Source organism: Pongo abelii, chromosome 2 (genome assembly GCF_028885655.2).
Source record: "Pongo abelii isolate AG06213 chromosome 2, NHGRI_mPonAbe1-v2.0_pri, whole genome shotgun sequence".
Classification (NCBI taxonomy): Eukaryota; Metazoa; Chordata; class Mammalia; order Primates; family Hominidae; genus Pongo; species Pongo abelii.
The window spans coordinates 19,271,480-19,293,837 of record NC_085928.1 but is presented as its reverse complement, the minus strand read 5'-3'; the positions used below and the strand labels follow the sequence as shown (position 1 = coordinate 19,293,837).

Genomic DNA, 22,358 nt, shown 5'->3' with positions numbered 1-22,358 from the left:
ATGTGCCCATCCTACCCAGGGCACAGGAGAAAGGGGAAGCAGAGCCTGAACTGGTTTATGCAAATAAAACTGAACAATATTATAAAAAGAAATAGCCAGAGTACCCAAGGACCCAAGGCAGGCCCTTGACTTCTCCAAAATTCATGATGAGAGACAATGGAGACGAGTTTTGCTGTACCACTTACAGCAGGGCTTCTCAAATTTACTGTGCAACTGAACTCAGGTCTTATTAAAATGCAGATTCTGATTTTGAAGGTTAGAGGTGGGCCTGAGAGTCTGCATTGCTAGCAAGTTTGCAAGTGATGCTGATACTGCTGTTCCAGGGATCACACTTTGGGTGGTGAGATATAAAGGTGCTTTGCTCACCTGCATCAGCATCACTCAGTGCCCAGTGAAAACTCAGACTCCTGAGCTCCACCCAGACAATGCATCCCTAGGGACAGCACCTGGGGATATGCACATTTTTTGAGCTCTCCAGTTTTTTGTTGGTTTTGTTTTGTTTTTTAGACAGGATCCTACTCTGTCACCCAGGCTGGAGTGCAGTGGTGCAATCTCAGCTCACTGCAACCTCCCCCTCTCGGGTTCAAGCAATTCTCCTGTCTCAGCCTCCCGAGTAGCTGGGATTACAGGTGCATGACACCATGCCCAGCTAATTTTTTTGTATTTTTAGTAAGTAGAGATGGGGTTTCACCATATTGGTCAGGGTGGTCTCAAACTCCTGACCTCAGGTGATCTACCTGCCTCGGCCTCCCAAAGTGCTAGGATTACAGGCGTGAGCCACCACGCCCGGCCACTCTCCAGTTGATTTTTATGCCTACTCTTCCAAATGCCAGGCACATTCTTGAGAATTTATAATAAGGAGTTATCCACATAATTACAAGACAGGAAGGTGAGCAACAAGTTAACCAGCAGAACTGAGAGTGATGTGAGGAGGTGTGGGGAGTGGCTATCATCTGAGAGTTCAAGAGCGAGTCCAATAGAAAACAGCAACAGGAACCCTCCCTTTGGGGCATCCAGTGCATGCTTTAGGGCAAGCAAAGCTACTTAAGGAGTACATCTGCCTGAGTAGATTTTTTTTTTCTTAAAACAAATCCCATTACACTGTTTTATTTAATGGAATCATCTTGGGAGCCATTTTCACTCTGCTTGTTCTCCCTCCCACCTTCTGCCCACATCCCATTACGAAGTCCTGTTGGCTCAGCCTCCAAGATCCATCCTCTCATGCGTCTCCTTCTCCCATTCCCAATGCCATCATCCTAGTCACAGCTGTTACCTTCTCTCACCTGGGCCACAGCAACCGTTTCCTAGCTGGTGTCCCAATTTCTGTCTTGTCCCCTAATATCCATTGCCTATTCCACAGCTAGCCTAGAACTTCTTCAGAAGCTTCTCTTTGCATTCAGAATAAAATCATCACTGAAGCTGTGAAAGCCCAACAGGGTCTTATCCCTACATCTTTCTTGAACCTCATCTTTCTCTCTCTATGCTCCAGCTACACCAGTTTTCTTTAGTTTCTCAAATACACTAAGCTTGTTCCCACCTCAAGGTCTTTGCCCATGCTCATTTTTCTGTTCTTTGCCAGACATAGCTAGCCCCACTCTTCCTTTAGGTGTAATCCTAAGTATCACCTTTCCAGAGAGAACTTCCCTGCCCACCTAACCTTGAGTAGATCCTTCTCCAGCCCCTCGTTGTTCCTTTATAACATATATTATAATTGGCAGTGATTTTACTTTGTATGTGTCTTTCTCTTCCATTATAATACTGATTCTCAAAATGTGGCCCCAGACAAGCAGCACCAGCATCACTTGGGAAACTCTGAGGGTTGAGCCCACTCCTGTTTTCTCAATCTGTCCTAGTAAGTTTGTGGATGCTGAAGTTTGAGAACCACTGCACTGGACTGTAACCACCACAGGAGTAAAAACTGCATCTGTCTTTTCCATCATTATATGCCCAGCTCCTAGATTTCGGCATATAGTAGATACTTGGTAACATTTTCCTCAAATAAATAGATAAATGAGTCCCATGAGGCAAGCAATTTACATTTCCCAACCAGTATCCCATCCTAGTATACTTACAAAAGCTCTATTTGAAAGATAAATCTCACAGAAACCTGGCTTCCAATGGTGGAGTTCTAAGCAGGCTTCAGAATAGAGAATCCATTATAGGGGACAGGATAGAAATTGGAAGACCAGGTAGGAGAGTGTTGCAGTGGTCTGGCTGAGCGATGATGATGGTGGGAACTAGAGTGATGGTGGTGGAAATGGAGAGAAGGAGGTAAATTTCAGGATGGATCTTAGAGTCTGAGCCACCAGGACTTGATGATGACTAGTCATAGGCAAAGGGGTGTGAAGGAAATGCAGGGTCAGGAAAGGTATAACCTGCGTGCAGGTGGTGAAAACGGGGGAGCGCAAGTATACTGGGTTCCAAGTAAGGAAAGTGGGGCAATCAAACAAATCAGCAGACTGCCTTTGCTTAAGAATAGTCAACCTGGGCCCTTTTCTCTCCCTCCTTATGGGCCCTTTTCTCTCCCTCCTTAACTCGCTTCCATCCCACCATCCCAGAAAACACATGCAAAAAGTAGATATTCTAATGTAACCCAAAGATGAATATGTGGAAGAAATCAAAGCACATTTAGTGGCCTCACATGTTTATTAATGTGGCTGAGGATGTTGCAGCTTGTACAGGGTCAATGGTTCATTCAGGTCACACAGCTGCTGGAGGCCATCAGGACCAAGCCCCAGTCTCCCACCTCTCAGTCTATTGGAAGACTTGCTTTATTGGATGCTCTGTGGAAAAAAAGAAAAACTCCAGGGTTCAACATGTTTGGAAATGCTGCAAGCAATATGCCCTCTAGAGAGTTTCAGCGGTGGACATTATATTAAGGCTACAAAAAGTCTTCCATCGGAGAAACATGTTTAATCCAGCACTCTGCAAACAGCTTTGGCCATGGATTCCCATTGGCCCACAGAGCTTCATAGCATCTATTAGCACCCTCAGACTATATATACCAAGCATGAGCCATAAGAAAAAGAAGGATAAGTTAATCCCAGTTTAAAGGTTATGCCTGAATTTTTCATATGCTCATAGAAGTCCTGGTATCTTTGCCCACAGAGCTTCATAGCATCTATTAGCACCCTCAGACTACATATACTAGGCATGAGCCATAGGAAAAAGAAGGATAAGTTAATCCCAGTTTAAAGGTTATACCTGAATTTTTCATATGCTCATAGAAGTCCTGGTATCTTTGCCATGTTTATCCACATTTTGAAACCTTTAAATGACTATTTTCAACAGCTAGCTGGGTTCATTTTGAAGGTACTTGGCTAACACCAAGGGAAAATAACATGGGAAGCCCCACTGGACTGATGCTCTCATGAGGTATTCCTTAATGCTTAGGATATGGGCTTCCCAGGCCTGATCCGTGGTGACCTGCACTCAGAAGTCTCCCCTGCCAGCTTCCCTTTTCTATTGTATGACCACAGCTTGCACAGAAGCCCCTGGTGTGGACAAAAGGAACTGGCAAATAGCGATGCATATCCCAGGGGTGGTAATATAGTCCAGGGTGATCAGGCAAGGCTGCCTGCCCACCAGGATGACGAGGGATGGGGGATAGGGACCAGTGCTCAGGAGTCCCATACCTGGAGCCATGGGGACTTGGGTAGGCTTGAGGCAAAACTCGGAGACCTGGAGGAGATCTCCCAGAAATATGAGATTCTGAAAGAAGGGATTTCTGGGAGGGGTGCACAGGCCTAGGACCTTCCCAATGGGGAATGGCCTGGGAAGGACACTGGGAGCTTCACTGGGCTGGGTCATCCAACTGTGTGGCAGGGAACAGTCAGAAGAGCTGAAGCTTTAGGATTCATACAGACCAGTGGCCAAATGAACAAGCTTCTCATGTTTTAGCTTCATAACTTTAGACAAATTACTGAATGCCCCCGAGCCTTGGTTTCTGCATATGTAAAAAAGACACCATAATTTCTGCCTCTCAGAGTTGCTGAGTGGTTTAAATCACATAATGAGTATGAAAACACTGACAGATAATAGAAGTGTAACCAAACACAGGTATAATTGTAATAATTATTACAGTTGTTTATTGAGCATTTATAATGTACCAGGCACGGGGTTAAGTACATGAAAAGACATTAGGTTGTTTAAACCTTCTAGGAACCCTCTGAGGTAGATACTCACACAGCTCTAATTTTATAGCTGAAGAAATTGAAGCCCAGGAAAGTTAAGTTAACTTGCCCAGAGGCACACAGATAGAAGGCAGTGCAGTTGAGATCAGAATGCAGACAGTCTGAGTACAGGAAATATTTTCTACTCTACAAACACTGATGCAAGAAAGTGGCAGAGAGGCAGACAGGCACCTTAACAGAGAAGCAGCCAAGCTCGCTGGGAGGGTGGGCTGTATGTGCCACAACAGTCAACAGCCCCTCCTGGGTCAGTTTAGCCAGCAGAATCTTTTGAGTTCAATTTGCACATTCTGCCTGAGACATGAAAGGAACTAAAAATTCCATCAGAGTATTTATCCAGTCCTCATCGTGGATGGCAAAAAAGCCTAGCTGGGTGACAGTGGCCAAAGGGGACCTGTGCTGACACAAGAGGTGGCCATAGTGTGCTCTGTGCTGACTCCTGGGACAGGCATCTCCCTCCAGCCCCTCAGGCTGAGTCCTATGCTGACGAGACAGAGTGCACAATGCAGGTCAGCCCAGCAGCGGAAGGCCCCACATCAGCCGCATCAGGTGGCAACTGATCACAAGCCCCCTGTGGAAGCCCATTGAGTCTAGTTGGTGCAGCAGCCCTTGGCAATCCGGAGGCAAAAGCTCCTAGGTGGAGATTAAACCATAGGAAAACTATTTGCCCAGTTGGGATTTGATGGACAAGCCCAGCCAGCCCTGAGTGATCTTTGGAAGCAGGTCTGTGGGGACTTTAAGGAGTGAAAGCATCCACGGAATGGGGTAAAAGCAACTTTTACAGCACCTGCCTGCACTTGGCCACACCAGGCAGTCCTCAAAGGTGTGTAGAACCCAATTACTCGCGTAAATAACAGATTCCAGTCATTGGTACCAAGATTTCCTGGGCTGGGAAGAGGCAGACACCAGCAGAGGAGATCCTCTCTGTTTTGCAAGATGGGTGCATAGGCTTAGGACCTTCCCAATGGGGAATGGCCTAGGCAGGACACTGAGGAGGGCATGAGGAGAACCCTTGAGATTAATTACAGCACAGGGTTAGGTCAAAGGGTTGGAGTGGGGAATTTCAGATTTGAGGCTGTAGTGCAGGGAATAGGAAGGAGTGCTACATGCCTGCCCCCAATCCCATATGCATCATGAAATTCAGTATAGAAAAGTATATCTCATGAGTGAAATTATCTAGCCAGAAACCTACAGAGCAGTCCAGAAAACCAAGCAGTGCAGATGAGAAGGACAAAAATCGGCCTTAAAGCACTTGAGGAGGGAGATGAGGCTGGGAGAAGGAAAGAAAGGAAGGGGAGAAAAAGAAAGGAAGAAGGGAAAGAAGAAACAAAAGGAGGAAGGAAAAGGGGGAGGGAGGAGACGAGGGCTCCTAAATGAAATCCTTTAGATGAAGAAACTGCATATCCAAAGTCAGCCCATACGTGATAGGACACTTTTATTCTATTGGTTATCATTTCAATAAAATCTATTGTTTTAAAATAGTACCATCAGACTTTCAGACAAGTCTGCTCTTCACTATAGCTTTCACTCTTGTGATAAAGGGAAAAAAAGAGTTTAAAATTAAACATAAATGATAAAAACCTCAAAATTTTCAAGTCAAATTTCATTAACTGATAAAGGTCTACCCTGAGCCCTGGGCAAGGGCAGTGGAACGGATTTGGTTAATTTGGAAGATTAAAGGCATTCTGAATAATTGAGGCCACATTAGAGGGAGACTCCATAGTTTGAATGACATTCCAAAGTCAAGAGACTAAAGAGCCAAGAGTTCTTACCCTAAAAGCCTTGAACCTCAATGGCTGATAAGAAGAAACAGAAAATACCAAATGGTAATCTACCTGTTTATACATAGATTTATCTTTCCTTTGGTTAAGGAATTTGACCAGTAGAGTCTTGAATATTTTAAGGTGTTCTGTATAAAGTAATGTGTTATCTTGACAGTTTATTAGCAACAAAGTCAAGAAGGTCAAAACTGAAGACTCCTTCTATAATTTTATTTCCGCTCTGCTTACATCTTAATAAAAGGTGTCTCTTGCAACAGTAAACAGAAACCAATCTGCATTTGCAGGTGCAGAAAAGGTGCTTTCAAATATATTAGAATCACAGAATGGCATAAGCTTAGAAGGATGCGCATTACTCAACATTCTTTAGACCTTGGCAAGATACAAAATGATCTTTCTTTTCTTGGTTAAACAGAAGTAAATGACAAAGTCAAAAGGATACAAATCTAAACCAGTTAAGACTATGTTCGTTTTGTTATTCTTGTTATTAATAATAATAACTTATGCAGTCCTTTATAGCAGGGATCCCCAAATCCTGGGCCACGAACTAGTACCAGTCTGTGGCCTGTTAGAAACCAGGCTGCACAGCAGGAGGTGAGTGGCTGGCAAGTGGGCGTTACTGCCTGAGCTCCGCCTCCTGTCAGATTGGCAGCAGCATTAGATTATCATAGGAGTATAAACCCTACTGTGAACTGTGCATGCAAGGGATCTAGGTTACGTGCTGCTTATGAGAATCTAACTAATGCCCGATGATCTGAGGTGGAACAGTTTCATTGGAAACCATCTTCCCCAACCCCCATGGCTGTGGAAAAACTGTCTTCCATGAAATCAGTCCCTGGTGCTTTATAGGTTACTAACAATTTCCCACAGTTCATTGGTCAGCACTGCTTTGGTTGAAGGTATGTGTGTGTTAGGGGCAGGTCAGACCTGAGTGTCTCATCCCTCACTCCGTCACACCCTATGAAGTAGCTTTTGAGGCTAAATGAGACACAGAATTTTAATAACCATAGCCATAAATCGTCTGATTTTATAATCTATTTACTATCATGGTTATGGTTGCCTCCTTAACTTCTCTTTCGTCTTCTCTTGGTAAACATCAAGATTCTCATTCTAGAACCCACACCCTGCCCACTGTAGCCCATGTGCTTTGGTGGAAACTAAGGCACACCTGATTCCAGATTTGGGGCATGTAGGAAAATAAGTGTTATCCTGTCCCTAGGCCACAGTTAGTGGTTCAAGGCTAGGAATACAGCACAATGTGGGCCCATGAAATTGTATGCTGGAGTTTTCTAGGAGGCCATAAGAAAGAGCATCCCCTCTTTTCCAAAAGACTCCCAATGGGTTCCCATATTTACACACTGCAAATGTGGACAAGAAACCTGGTCCTCGAGTTGGAGAGTGATGGAGAATTATTCTCAGGATGAGGTTGGCACATAGGAAGGCAAAAAAGGACAGAGAGAGAAAGAAATACACTGACATTGTGGTCTGCTGAATCACACCCATCCTGAAGCTCACCATAGTTCTAGACCTCTAATTACATGAGCTAATAAATTTTTTTGATTACTTAAGCTAATTTGATTTGGATTTTCTGTTACTTGTAACTGATTTTACCCTAACTGATATAGTTACTAAGTGAGGTTGTTTCATCAAATGTTCTCTCTTCATTTTAGAGATAATTGTGAAGTTCTAATATTTTATATGACACAAGAGCACATAGCTAGTAATTCATGAAACAAAGGCTCAAATTCAAATCCACTGACTCCAAGTTCAAGTGCTCTTTCTTTTGACATGTGCTCTGTCAATGATATGGTCCCAAAAAGCCCCTTTTTCAGATTTATGATTGCCACTAGGTTTGAATTTAAATATTTCAACATTATGCAATTGAAATACAAATTTGAGTATTGGCTCAAAAAATTATCTGTTAATGAGTAGCAGTGTTATTTTTTATAGAAAAGCACCATCAACCCACTTGTGGACTGGGCAGTAAACCCATCAAACACCTCCACTCATATCACCACCAACAATATCAGGCATGAAGACAGGCTGGCCAAAATATGGTAGATGGCTAGGTATGTTGTTCTTATAGGAAAGGTTATAAAATATATTAAAACAGAAGTCCTAGGTCAGTTATTTAATGCCAGTTAACAACATTGGTGATTAGGCAGTGTAGAATCTTAAACATAGTTGTCTTCCAAGAGTTTGTTATCTAATGGGAAGAGAGAAGATATTGATACCCTCTCCTGCTACACCTTCTCTCCACTATATTCCTTTCCCATAGCCCGGTTGTAAGATTAACTCTATGTACATACATGCTAGATAATTGAGGGTGGATCAGGAATCTTTCTACAGTCACAGAAAAGAGGGCCCAGCTTTGCGTAAAAATCAACTAATTAGGCTGTGCACAGTGGCTTATGCCTGCAATCCTAGCATTTTGGGAGGCCAAGGTGGGAGGATGGCTTGAGCACAGGAGTTCAAGACCAGCCCTGGGCAACACGGCAAAACCCCGTCTCTACAAAAATGACAAAATTTATTCGGGCATAGCGGCACGTGCCTGTAGTCCCAGCTACTTGGGAGGCTGAAATGGGAGGACTGCTAGAGCCCAGAAGGCAGAGGTTGCAGCAAGCCAAGATGGCATCACTGCACTCCAGCCTGGATGACAGAGTGAGACCCTGTTTCAAAAATAACAAATTTTTAAAAATGAATTGTATAAAAGTGGGTACAGGCAGGAGGAACAGAAAGAAAATAGAATAAAGAAAAGTGATTTGTTCCCTGAAGTTATACCTCAGGTCATCAAAGATGTAAACGCAAGTTGAACCAAAGGTGAAAAAACTTTGGGCTGCCTAGAGGTAAAACAGACATCAATTATCACTCTTTTAAGTTAACATTATTTTTATTACAACTAATTTCAGACTGATAGGGAGGAGTAGGAACTAGGCAGTTATAGCCTATAGCCACTATAGAAAGGGTCATGCTCTTTCCACTACTTGGAATATTGACTTCTTCTCTTTTAAAATTTCTGCATAGTAAGAAGGTTAAGAATAGTGCTCAGGAGTTCTAGATTCAATATAGATTTATAAATCTGGATCCAAAGCCCATTTCCAACATTAACTATTACATGACTGCATGACTGGACAAATTACTGAATCTCTTTAAAACTATTTCCTCATCTACAAAATGGGTTGTTGTAAGGATTAAAAATACCTGTGAAATATTTGAGAAATAGTAAGTATTCAATAAATTGAAGATGCTATTCACTGCCATATTCCAATCATCATTAAAAACTTTGGGCCGGGCGTGGTGGCTCACTCCTGTAATCCCAGCACTTTGGGAGGCCAAGGTGGGCAGATCACGAGGTCAGGAGATCGAGACCATCCTGGATAACACAGTGAAACCCCGTCTCTACTAAAAATACGAAAGATTAGCCAGGCGTGATGGTGGGCGCCTGTAGTCCCAGCTACTTGGAAGGCTGAGGTAGGAGAATGGTGTGAAGCCAGGAGGCGGAGTTTGCAGTGAGTCGAGATCACGCCACTGCACTCCAGCCTGGGCAACAGAGCAAGACTCTGTCTCAAAAAAAAAACAAACAAACAAAAAAAAACTTTGCCCAGATTCCTAATTGCTGATCAAGCGTTCTCTGGCTTCCCATAAACCCTGATCATCTGACCTAGAGCAGCTACTGAAGCAGCAGTTACTAAGGCTCTTCTAAAACCTCTGGCTACCAACTCCAGAGAGGGCTTCAGTATTAACTCTTTCCATTCCAGACCCAATCCTTCTTCGCTGGTTTTGCAGACTCTCAGTAGGCTAAAGATCACTCCCCTACATCACTGCTTTGTTTTCTGGGTTCCTGGGCTCTTTCCCAGGTTGTCTTAGCTCAGATATGCCTGCCCTAGAAGTAAGCAACTTCTGATGACCCAGGTTAGCATCCTGGAGAAGGGGTATCTCTTGGCGGGAACCAATGTGTAAGGCAGGATTCATGTGATCCTTTTTCACAGAGGGTCTGGGAAACTGCAAAGGCTCACATCTCTTTCTATATTCTGGTAAAGACTATGAGTCTCAAGGGCTCCTATATTGGCCTTGTCTGAGACTCCTTATTACAGTTCCAAGCACAAACTCAGGTAAGATTTTATATTGGTTAAGGTACAGTAAGGAGACAGAAAGCACCAAAGAAATGTGAATAGAGAGAATTTAATATAAAGAATGGTATAAGGCTATTAGCCAAGAAACAGAGAGAATGAAAGAACATTAAGGTATTATGGAGGCAGCAACTGCAGGAAACAGCTATCATCTCTAGGGCTTGGAGAACAAAGTAGTTTGCAATTATTAAGACTTAAAGAAGGAAAAAAAATTACAGGAGGGACACTGACTTCTGGGGGGAGTGGAGGGGTGGCAGCTGACTAGTGCTGTTGTCTCGAGGGGAAAAAATAAAACTGATCTTCCAAGTAGTGGAAAATCTGTAAACCAAATTCAGGTACTGCTACAAAAAGGAACTGCTGCTGCCAGAGTGAAGAAGCTTTACTGAGTGACACCCAAAGGAACAAAAAGCAAACAGAAAGGAGTTAAGTCCTTTCTTCTTCCTGTAGCCTCTCAGTCTCCCTCTTAGTACCCCCTACTGGCAACATGAATAAGTAACCAGCTGGCAAACCATAAATATGATTGGTAGAGTATCACATTTATGGTGGCTTTGGAGGTAAGAGACAGGTCTTAATGACTGACAGAAAGCACCTATCCTTCCCCTCAACCAGAGATTTTCTACACTGGGAAACTGTGGAGGTTCAGAGACATCCACTATGCTCTTCCCTATTTCAAAGTACCCCCAACATTTAGCCCCAGTAGCCCCTGAAGAATCCAGGGATTTCCCAAGAATATAAAAGGCATAAAGGGCCTCCTAAAACTGCCCAGACTAGATCTAGTTCCTAGGTTATAAATCCTATTAAAAATGAGAGCAACTAAGAGAAAAGCCAAGTCTCTAATATCCACAAATGCCTAAATACTGTCTCCTATGACCATTACCACTGCTCCACCAAGGTTCCTAGGATGATTGATAGATAGACAGAACAAAGCCAAAAATGCATGATCTTTATTACCATGAGTTGTTTACCCCAATCCCAATGTGGTCCTTGGTGACCAGACTCAACCACATGGAAGATCCCTTTTGCCTAAGAGGCATATAAGCATAGCAAACTCAGAGACCCCCTAGATCCCTTTCCCATAAGCTGACACTCACATCTTAATCCTCTGAATATTACCACTCCAATGGGAAGGAAAAGCAATTCCAAGGAAAAGTACACCAAGAAAATAGTTTCTTCCCACCATCCAAGCTTACACACCAAGGCAGTAAGCTCTTCCCAGGAGGAAAAAAGAAGCAAAGGAATAGAGAGTTACCCTTACTCCTCTCACCAAGGCCCAACTCCAGGTAATATGGGCCAATAAATGCCCTTAGACCTGTTTGGAAACAAAGCAAGGAAACGAAAAGTGGTTCCAAGATGACTCATGAGCTCCCAATAGACTAAAATTACCCTGACTGTTCGTTTTCCCTAGTATGGCTGTTCTTCCTCAAAATAATATTCCAGTAGCATATCCAAAAAAACTCAGTCTTTCATAAAGCCACATTTCCCATCCCTGTTCCCAATTTTATAAATAGACTTAATCCAAGAGATGACCAGTTTAGCTCATCAAAACTATTGCCTATAGGAACATCTGAGATGGGTTCAAACAAAACATGAAGTTGTCACCAAGGACATATATTACATAAGGCCATATTAGTCCATATTGTGCTGTTATAACAAAATACCACAGATTGGGTAATTTGTAATGAACAGAAATTTATTGATTTGTGGTTCTAGAGGCTGGGAAGTCCAAGATCAAGGGACCAGCATTTTATGAGGGTCTCCTTCCCTCCATAGCAAAAGGGCAAAGAGAGAATAAGACAGAGCAGGAGATAACAAAACTCATTCTTTCATAAAGAACCCACTCCCTCAATAATGACATTAATTCATTCATACAGGCAGAGCTCTCATGGCCAAATTACCTCCTATTAGGACCCACCTCCCAACACTGTTTCATTGAGGATTAACACTAGCATTTCTTAAAATTCAAGCGCAGTACACAGGTACCCACAAAAGATCATTGGAAACTGGAAACATTGATTTTCAAACTAAATATCTCAGTAAGTTAATTGACACAGAAGTGGTTAACAGCAAGACACAATTAATGCCCTGGAACACCAATTATAAGAACAATCTCAAAGCACAGAAAAAAAATGGTAAGGTGAAAGATAAAAGACTTAAAGGATAAATTCAAGAGAATAGAAATGCCAATAATAGGAGGTCTAGAAATCACAAATGAAATACAGGAATGAGAAGAAATAATTAAAGTAAATAAAAAATAAAAGAGAACTTCCTGAGATAAAGGAAAATTCAAAATTTCAGATTAAAATTACATTAAATTACAGACAAATTTGACTGAAAAAGATATTCCCAAGCATATCCTGTTAAAACTGCTGAATTCCAAGGATAACAAAAATATTATAAGTTTCTAACAGGAAAATTATCTACTAAGAACTAGCATAAAACTCCTTATCAACCACATTGGAAGCTAGATGTTGGTGTACTATCTAAAAAACTACTGAGAGCAAAGAAATGCAACCCAAGAATTCTGTATTCAACCCTGATATTATTTAACTGTCAGAAGGAAAAAATAATAATTTGTAGATATGCATGTCATTCATATTTCACCAGAATAAAATGCTCAAGAAAGCACTATAATAAAAAACAAAAGAATCATAACAGAAAACTCAATATCTAACATAATGAAGAGGAGAGGAAACAATGATGAATATAAAGCTTTGCAGCCCATGTGTGTGAGAGAGAGAGAGAGACAGAGACGGAGATGGAGACAGAGACAGACACAGAGAAAACAATAAATGGATACTGATAAACTATGGGAATGAATGATGTAGGCACTAAATAAGGATTATTAAAATAGAAGGAATAAACATCAGTAAAAATTTTAATAATGCCTAAAAACAAAAAGAACTAAACTATTTCAGCAAAATGTTAAGGTCAGGAGTACAGAGAGGAAAGAGGATGTTGACGTATTCCAAAGTGTCACCTGGGTTGGAGCTGGAATTTATTAGATGATGAAAGTTAACGTATTCTTAAAGTTTTATTTTATTGACATCATGGTAAGAGAATAAGAGGGGGGATACAGGGTCTTGATAAGGGAAATAGGCAAAATGTTTAAAAATTAAATAGTAGAGAAATATGAATATGAGTTTGAATAACACAAAAGAGAACGGCAAAGTATAGTAGAAAATTAACAAGAGGAGACAAATTAAACGAATATCAACTTTAACAAACCAGCAAAAACAATAATTTAAAAATAAAACTCATTTGGATTATTTAAATACTTTAAGTATTCCATTTTAATTTATCTATTGGCTTTTTGGTTATTTTTTTGTTTGTTTTACCATATTTCTAATGGCTGCTCTAGGGATTTTAAGATAAATATCTAACCTTACCATCTCAGTCTAATTAGAGATCATTATGTACCACTTTTTATAAAAGTAGAAGACTCCTAACCATATAGCTCCCTTCACCAAACTTTATGCTATAAAGATTATATATATTGCATATTTGCACAGTGAGAAACCCTATGTTTTTGCTTTTTTCAGTCATACATAATTTAAAGACTTTAAGAGAAAAAAAGTCTTTTGTATTCACTGAGAGTTTTGCCACTGTTGTTTTTCCTTCATTTCTGAAGATTCTTTCATCCTGAAAAAAACTTTCGTAGACATTTCTGAGAAAGCAGATCTACCCATGATGATTCTCTTAGCTTGCCTTCATCCAAGAAAAGCATCTTCATTTTATCTTCATTCCTGATGGATATTTTCACTGGACATAGAATTTGAGGTTGACAGTTCATTTCTTTCAGTATTTAAAGTTTTCGTTTCATTCTCTTCTGTCCTTCAAGTTTTTGATGAGCAATCTATAATCATTCTAATTATTGCCTCCCTGTATGTAACATGTAATTTTTCTCTAGCTGCTTTCAAGACTTGCTTCTTTATTTTTTCTTACATCACTTTGACTATGCTGTATCTGGGTGCAGCTCTCTGAGTTTGTCTTGTTTAGGTTTCACTGAGCTTCCTGAATGTAAATGTGTGGGCTTTTCCCCTCCAGATTTGGAAAGTTTTGCTGTTATTTCTTAAAATGTGTTTTCTCTCACAATCTCTTTGTCTTCTAATTCTAGAACTTCCATAAAACTTATGTTAGAGCTTTTAATATTGCTCCACAGGTCTCAAAGACTCTGTTCATTTTTTTCAATCTTTTATTTTTTTGCTCCTCAGATTGGACAATTTCTATTGATCTATCTTGAAATTCACTTATTTATTTGTCTTACCCACCATGCTATTATGCTTATCCAGTATATTTTTCTAGTTTACATATTGCATTTTTAGTTCTAAAATTTTCATTTTATTCTTATAATTTTTATTTATCTTCAAAGAGCTCACATTTTTTTCATTTACTTCAAGTGTTTTTCTATTAGTCCATTTTCACACTGCTATAAAGAACTACCTGAGACTGGGTAATTTATAAACAAAAAAGGTTTAATTGATTCACAGTTCCACAAGGCTGGGGATGCCTCAGAAAACTGACAATCATGACTGAAGGTGAAGGGGAAGCAAGGCACGTCTTACATGGCAGCAGAGGAGAGAGAAAGAGGGAATCACCACATACTTTTAAAACATCAGATCTTATGAGAACTCACCCACTATCAAGAGAACAGCATGAGGGAAACTGCCCCCATGATCTAATCATCCCTCTCTCAATAAGTGTGGATTACAACTCGAGATGAGGTTTGAGTGGAGACACAGAGCCAAACCATATCATTCTGCCCCTGGATTCTCCAAAATCTCATGTTCTTCTCATATGTCAAAACACAGTCATGGCTTCCCAACAGTACCCCCGATTCCAGCATTAACTCAAAAGTCCAAGTCCAAAGTCTCATCTGCCTATGAGCCTGTAAAATCAAAAACAAGTTAGTTACTTCCAAAATACCATGGAGGTACAGGCATTGGGTAAATGCTCTCATTCCAAATGGGAGAAATTGGCCAAAACAAAGGGGCTATTGGCCCCATGCAAGTCCAAAACTGAGAGAGCAGTTTTAAATCTTAAAGCTCCAATATAATCTCCTTTGACTCCACGTCTCATATCTAGGGCACACTAATGCAAGTGGTGGGCTCCCACGGCCTTGGGAAGCTCTGCCCCCATGGCTCTGCAGGGTACAGCCCTCTTGGTTGCTTTCATGGGCTGGCATTGAGTGCCTGTGGCTTCAACGCTGGATCTACCATTCTGAGGTCTATAGGATAGTAGCCCTCTTCTCACAGCCCCACTACACAGTGCTCCAGTGGGGACTCTGTGTGGGGTCTGCAACCTCACATTTCCTCTCTGCACTGCCCTAGTAAGAGGTTCTCCATGAGGGCTCTGCCCCTGCAGCAGAATTCTGCCTGGACATCCAGGTATTTTCATACATACTCTGAAATCTAGGCGGTGGCTCCCAAGCCTCAACTCTTGTCTTTTGTGCACCTACAGGTCCAATACCATGTGGAAGCCACCAAAGCTGGGGGCTTGCATTCTATGAAGACACCACTAGAGCTGTACTTTGGCCCCTTTTAGCCATGGCTGGAGCTGGAGTGGTTGGGATGCAGGGCACCATGTCCTCAGGCTGCACAGAGCAGCAGGGCCCTGGGCTCAGCAAATAAAAGCATGTTGCCCTCATGGGCCTCCAAGCCTGTGATGGGAGGGGCTGCCATGAAGACCTCTGACATGCCCTAGAGACATTTTCCCCATTGTCTTGGCTAATAACATTTGGCTCCTCATTACTTATGCAAATTTTTGCAGCCAGCCTGAATGTCTCCCCAGAAAATGGGTTTTTTACTTCTACTGCATGGCCAGGACGCAAACTTTTTTTTTTTTGGTAGAGTCTTGCTCAGTTGCCAGGCTGGAATGCAGTGGCACAATCTCAGCTCACTGCAACCTCCGCCTCCTGGGTTCAAGTGATTCTCCTGCCTCAGCCTCCTGAGTAGCTGGGACTACAGGCACGCACCACCACACGTGGCTAATTTTTGTATTTTTAGTAGAGACACGGTTTCACCATGTTGGCCAGGCTGGTCTCAGTCTCCTGACTTCATGATCTGCCTGCCTCGGCCTCCAAAAGTGCTGGGATTATAGGTGTGAGCCACCTTGCCAGGCCCAGGCTGCAAACTTTTATGCTCTGCTTCCCTTCTAAACATAAGTTCCAATTTCAGATCATCTGCTTTTTGAATGCATATGACTATATTCTGTTAGGAGCACCCAGGCCACACCTTGAATGGTTTGCTGCTTAGAAATTTCTTCCTGTAGATACCCTAAATCATCTCTCTCCAGTTCAAAGTTCCACAGATCCCTAGAGCAGGGGCACAATGCCACCAGTTTCTTTGCTAAAGCATAGCAAGAGTGACGTTTGCTCCAGTTCCCAATAAGTTTCTCAACTCTATCCAAGACCACGTCAGCCTGGACTTCATTATCCATATCACCATCAGCATTATGATCAAAACCATTCAGCACATCTCTAGGAAGTTCCAAACTTTCCCTCAGCTTCCTGTCTCCTTCTGAGCCCTCAAAACTGTTCCAACCCCTGCCTGTCACTCAGTTCCAAAGTCGCTTCCACATTTCCAGGTAGATTTATAGCAGTGCCCCAAACTCTTGGTACCAATTTTCTGTATTAGTCCATTTTCACACTGCTATGATTAACTACCTGAGACTGGGTAATTTATAAACAAAAGAGGTTTAATTGACTCACAGTTCTGCATGGCTGGGGAGGCCTAAGGAAACTTACAATCATGGCAGAAGGCAAAGGCGAAGCAAAGTACATCTTACATGGTGGCAGAGAAGAATGAGTGAGGGAAACTCCACACACATTTAAACCATCAGATCTTGTGAGAACTCACCCACTATCATGAGAACAGCATTGGAGAAACCACCCTTATGATCCAATCACCTCCCACCAGTTCCCTCCTTCAACACATGAGGATTACAATTCAAGATGAGATTTGGGTGAGTACACAGAGCCAAACCATATTAGTGTTTAACTTAACATCATGGAGCATAGATATAAAAAAAAGTTTAAAAACTTTTTCAGATAATTCTAACATCTGAGTGATCTCAGGATTGGTCTCTGTTGATTGCCTTTTCCCTTGAGAATTGATCACATTTTTTTGGTACTTTGTATGTCAAGTATCAGATTGTTATGTCATGTAGAGTTTGGGTTCTATTAATAAACCTTTGTGTTGATGAGTATGTAAAACTGGGTCTGTCATATATCTCCAGAATGTAAAAAGGTTTAGCCACTTTACAAAACAGTTTTTCAGTATCTTGTAAAGTTAAACATATACCTGCTATGTAACTCAGCCATTTTATTCCCACATATTTGCCCAAGATACATAAAAGCACATGTCCATACAAGGACTGCTACATGACTGTTCACAGCAGCTTTCTTCATGAACTCCCAAAACTGGAAAAAAACCCATATATTCATCAATTGGCCACTGAATAAACAAATTGTGATATACCCATAAAATGGAATATAAAAGAAATGAACTATTCCTACACACAAAATAGATGAGTTTCAAAATCATATGCCCTTTGAAATAAGTCAGGCAAAACAGAGTGCATACTATATGATTCCACTCATATAAAATTTTATATCTAAACTAATGTATATTAGCAAAAAGCAGAACAGTGTTTGCCTAAAGACAGGAGTGAAGAGAGGGAGAGAATATAAAGAAACACAAAGAAACCTTTGCAGGTGTTAGAAATATTCATTATCTTGATTGAATATGGCTTACAAATGTATACATATATCAAACGTGATCAAATTGTCCACTTTAAATCTGTACATTTCATGTGATTTAATTATTTATATCTCAATAAATGGGATGAAAACAGGACCAAACCATGTAATGAATACAAAGCATAAAACAAGAGAGATGGAATACCATCAAATATATCAATCCTTACATTGTGCATGATTTAATTCTTCCACTAAAAGATAAAAGACAAAGTGTGTTTTCTCTTTAAAAAAATTCTAAGCTTAAAAAAAACACTTAAAGCAGTCATGAGAGCTTGAAAATAAAGAGATATACAATGAAATCATGGGAAAATATAGATAAAAGAAAGCTGGATAGAGCATTTTAAAATCAGATCACCATGTAATGAATACAAAGCATAAAACAAGAGAGATGGAATACCATCAAATAAACCAATCCTTACATTGTGCATGATTGAATTCTTCCACTAAAAGATAAAAGACAAAAATAAGTTTATTTTCTCTTTTAAAAAAATTCTAACCTTAAAAGAAACACTTAAAGCAGTCACGAGAGGTTGAGAACAAAGATATACACAATGAAATACTGGGAAAAGTATAGATAAAAGAAAGTTGGATGGAGCACTTTAAAATCAGACAAGGTTATTTTTTTAAAAAAAACTTTTTTTAAAGCAAGTTCAGCTGGGCCCAGTGGCACATGCCTGTAATCCCAGTGAGGGACTAACTGGCTAAATTGGCTGGACTTCCTGGGTCAACAGGGACTTCCCTAAGGGGACTTTCACCTAAGCCAAAATGAGTCACAGCTGCAAGCTAAGGGATTGCAACTTCAACCAATTATATAGGGAGTTTAAGCTCTAGCTGCAGCCTAATGTTGGCCCGCCAACCCACAAGCAGAGAGAAAATAAGCTAATTCTATAGGACAGAAAAAAGAAAAGCGGAGGGGTCATAAGGGGATATAAGCATAAGACACCCATGCCAGGCCACCTTCCAGGTCCCCTTGCACCGCATGGAAGCTTTACTTTCTCTTTTGCTTTACTTTCACTTTCACTTTAATAAATCTTGCCACTGCACACTCTTTGGGTCCGTGCATTTCTCTAGTCAAGCTGTAACACTCCATGCTGTGGTCCACAGCTTCATTTCTTGAAGCCCATAAGACCACGAACCCTTTGATTGAGAAGAAAATCTTCAATCAGGAGAAGACTTCTTGTCTCATTTCTGGGGGCTCGTCCAGGATTTCTCCAAAGCAGTGAGTAACATCGGACCCCTTTTGCTTGCTATTCTTTTCTATCTTCTTGCTAGAAATTGGAGGAAAACACCAGGCATCTGTCAGCCATTTAGAAGTGACAAGTGTGGCTGCCGGACTTAAGACGCAGGTGTGAGGCTTTCTGGGAAAGGGCTCTCTAACAACCCTTGGCCCTCCGGGCTGGGAGTATTAGTTTGCCTGGAACCAATTCCACCTTTCTCTACCTTTCCTGGGAAAAGCCAAGGGCTGGCTAGAAGTGGAAAACTGTAGTCCTGAACTCCTGGCACTGACCCGGTCGAGATTATGGCACAGTGAGAAGCCTCTACTCTGCAGCTGCCCATGCATGTGTTCCCTGCCTTTTCTGACCCATGCCTCCTGGGTCCTAACATCCTCAGAGAAGACTTTCTTGAGGCCCTATCCTCCAGGATCCTTCCTACCCCTGAGTCTAAGAATCTTTTGGCTAGGAGCCAAAGTCAAGTGGCGAGGCAATCCAAAGACCCTTGCTCATGGGGCCCCCAGGCTTATTCTTATGCAGATGGGTATCATTATCCTTATACAGGACTTGTCCCTCATAACCTGTACCCTCGGCACTATCCGGGACATCAAAAGGCATGTCAGTGGCTGATAGAAGGCCTAGGAAATTTTTCCTTTTGTTGGCCTAAACTTACTCCAGATTGTAGAGGCTACTTTAATTACTATCTTTCCTGTCTGGGATCAGTGATTAGAACTGTAGAACATCTCCACTGGAAGCAGTCATACATATGGGCCGAAAACAATATAGCAGACAATAGGTCCCCTGGTCCAAGGCCAAAGGTCAATGAATATTCTTATGAGGGCAAATGAGGACAGAAAATTCGGGTACAAAAAGCACTGTTTCAACCTTGGTCCTCCAATTCGCCATTGCCTACTCTAAAACTGTTGTGCTCCAGTTCCACTTTTATGGAATTCATCTTGCTGGGAAAGCTCCAAGCCCAGAAATATGCTACTTGGTGCCTGGTCTCTGAACTCAAAATACACCCCGAACCTAAGACCCACTCACAGACGCAAAGGCAATTGTGAGCATGCTGGTAAGGAGCCACTAAAATCCAGCAGCCCCATCTCCCTTTTTTGCAGCTAAAAAAGTGCGGGAAATGAGTGCGGGCAAAACTGCTACATCAGTAAGTGCAATTAAATCAGATCAGCAGGGTTCCATGGGTGATTGCACACCCTGGAAAGAAAAGGACACTAGAACCATAGGGGACACCGTAGGGCTATTGCTCACTAGGGGATGACTAGGGGTGCAGGCACTCCTATGTTCTCCTTTCAGATGGGAGATGTTCCCTCAAAAGTGAAGCCACCCCTGAGGTGTATTCTGGATAATTGGGATCAATTTGACCCTCAAATGCTGAAGAAGAAGCGACTTATATTTTTCTGCAACACTGCCTGGCCACAATATTCTCTTCCTGGAGGAGAGACATGGATGCTCAAGGGAAGTACAAACTATAATACCACCCTACAGTTAGATCTCTTCTGTAAACAAGAGGGCAAATGGAGTGAAGTGCCATACGTACAGGTTTTTTTCTCACTAAAGGATAACCCACAATTATGTAAAAAATGTAATTTACATCCTACCAGGGGTCCTCAACGCCTACCCTCATACCCTGGTCTCCCCACAGCTCTCCCTCCCACTAGTAAGGACTCTTCTTTGGCCCTAACAGCCCAAAAGGAACCAGAAAAAAAAGATAGTCAAGGAACCTAAAGGCGCCAGTGGCCCTTGATTGCGCCCCCTCCAAGCCATGGGAGGAAGAGGAGACTTTGGCCCAGCATGAGTACATGTCTCCTTTTCCCTCTCAGACTTAAAACAGATCAAACTGGACCTAGGAAAATTATCAGCTAATCCTCATGGATACATAGACATCTTACAGAGATTAGGACAGTCTTTTGATTTAGCATGGAGTGATATTATGTTGTTGTTAGGTCAAACATCAACTCCAGCGAAAAAGAGGCCACCTTAGCTGCGGCCCGGGAGTTTGGGAATCTCTGGTACCTAAGCCAGGTAAATGATAAAATGACATCAGAAGAAAGGGAACAACTCCCCGCAGGCTAATAGGCGGTTCTCAGTGTGGATCCCCATTAGGACCTCAATTCTGAGCATGGAGACTGGAGTCACAGGCACTTACTGACTTGTATACTAAAGGGATTAAGAAAGGCCAGAAAAAAGCCAATGAATTACTCAATGATGTCCACCAGAATGCAGGGAAAAGAAGAAAACCCTATGGCATTTTTAGAGAGGCTAAGGGAGGCATTAAGAAAGCATACCTCCTTGTCACTGGACTCTATTGAAGGCCAACTAATTTTAAAGGGTAAGTTTATCACTCAGTCAGCTGCAGACATTAGAAAGAAACTTCAAAAGCCTGCCCTGGGCCCCAAGCAAAATTCAGAAACTCTATTGAATTTGGCAACTTCGGTGTTTTATAATAGGGATCACGAGGAGCAGGCTGAATGAGGAAGACAAGACAAGAAAAGGCTGCTGCTTTAGTCATGGCCCTCAGGCAGATGAATTTCGGTGGCTCTGAAAGAAAGAAGGGCTGGGCAGGCAACCTGCCTAACAGGGCTTGTTATCAGTGCAGCTTACAGGGGCACGTCAAAAAGGACTGCCCAAACAAAAATAAGCTGCACCCTCGTCCATGTCCCTTGTGCCAGGGGGAATCACTGAAAGGCACACTGCCCCCAAGGGCAAAGTCCTCTGGGCCAGAGGCCACTAACCAGATGGTCCAGCAACAGGACTGAGGGTGCCCGGGGCAGGTGCCAGCCCATGCCATCACCCTCACAGAGCCCCAGGTAAGCTTAACCATTGAGGGCCAGGAAACTAACTTCCTCTGGACACTAGCATGGCCTCCTCAGTTTTGCTCTTCTGTCCCAGACAACTATCCTCCAGGTCTGTCACCATCAAAGGGGTCCTAGGACTGCCAGTCACTAGGTATTTCTGCCACCCCCTAAATTGTGACTGGGGAACCTTATGTTTCTCACATGCCTTTCTTATTATGCCTGAGAGCCCTACTCCTTTACTAGGAAGGGACATATTAGCTAAAGCAGAGGCCATTATATACTTGAATATAGGAGAAGGAATACCTGTTTGCTGCCCTCTACTCAAGCAGGGAGTTAAACCTGAAGTCTGGGCAGAGGAAAGACAATACAGACGAGCAAAAAACGCTTGTCCAGGTCAAGTTAAATTCAAGGATCCTACCTCCTTTCCTTATCAAAGGCAGTACCCCTCAGACCAGAAGCCCAACAAGGGTTACAAAAGAT

The 22,358-nt window shown here is 42.0% G+C and overlaps 1 protein-coding gene across 2 annotated transcripts in view; it reads right to left on the bottom strand.

Moving 5' to 3' along the window:
* Positions 1-2,630: 2,630 nt before the first annotated feature.
* Positions 2,631-22,358, bottom strand: part of IGSF11 (immunoglobulin superfamily member 11) — a 290,534-nt gene continuing 270,806 nt past the window's right edge. For both annotated transcript variants that reach the window (XR_008523583.2, XR_008523582.1), the window contains one exon: positions 2,631-2,783. The gene's annotated coding sequence lies outside the window, so the exon portion shown is untranslated. The remainder of the gene's footprint in view (positions 2,784-22,358) is intronic.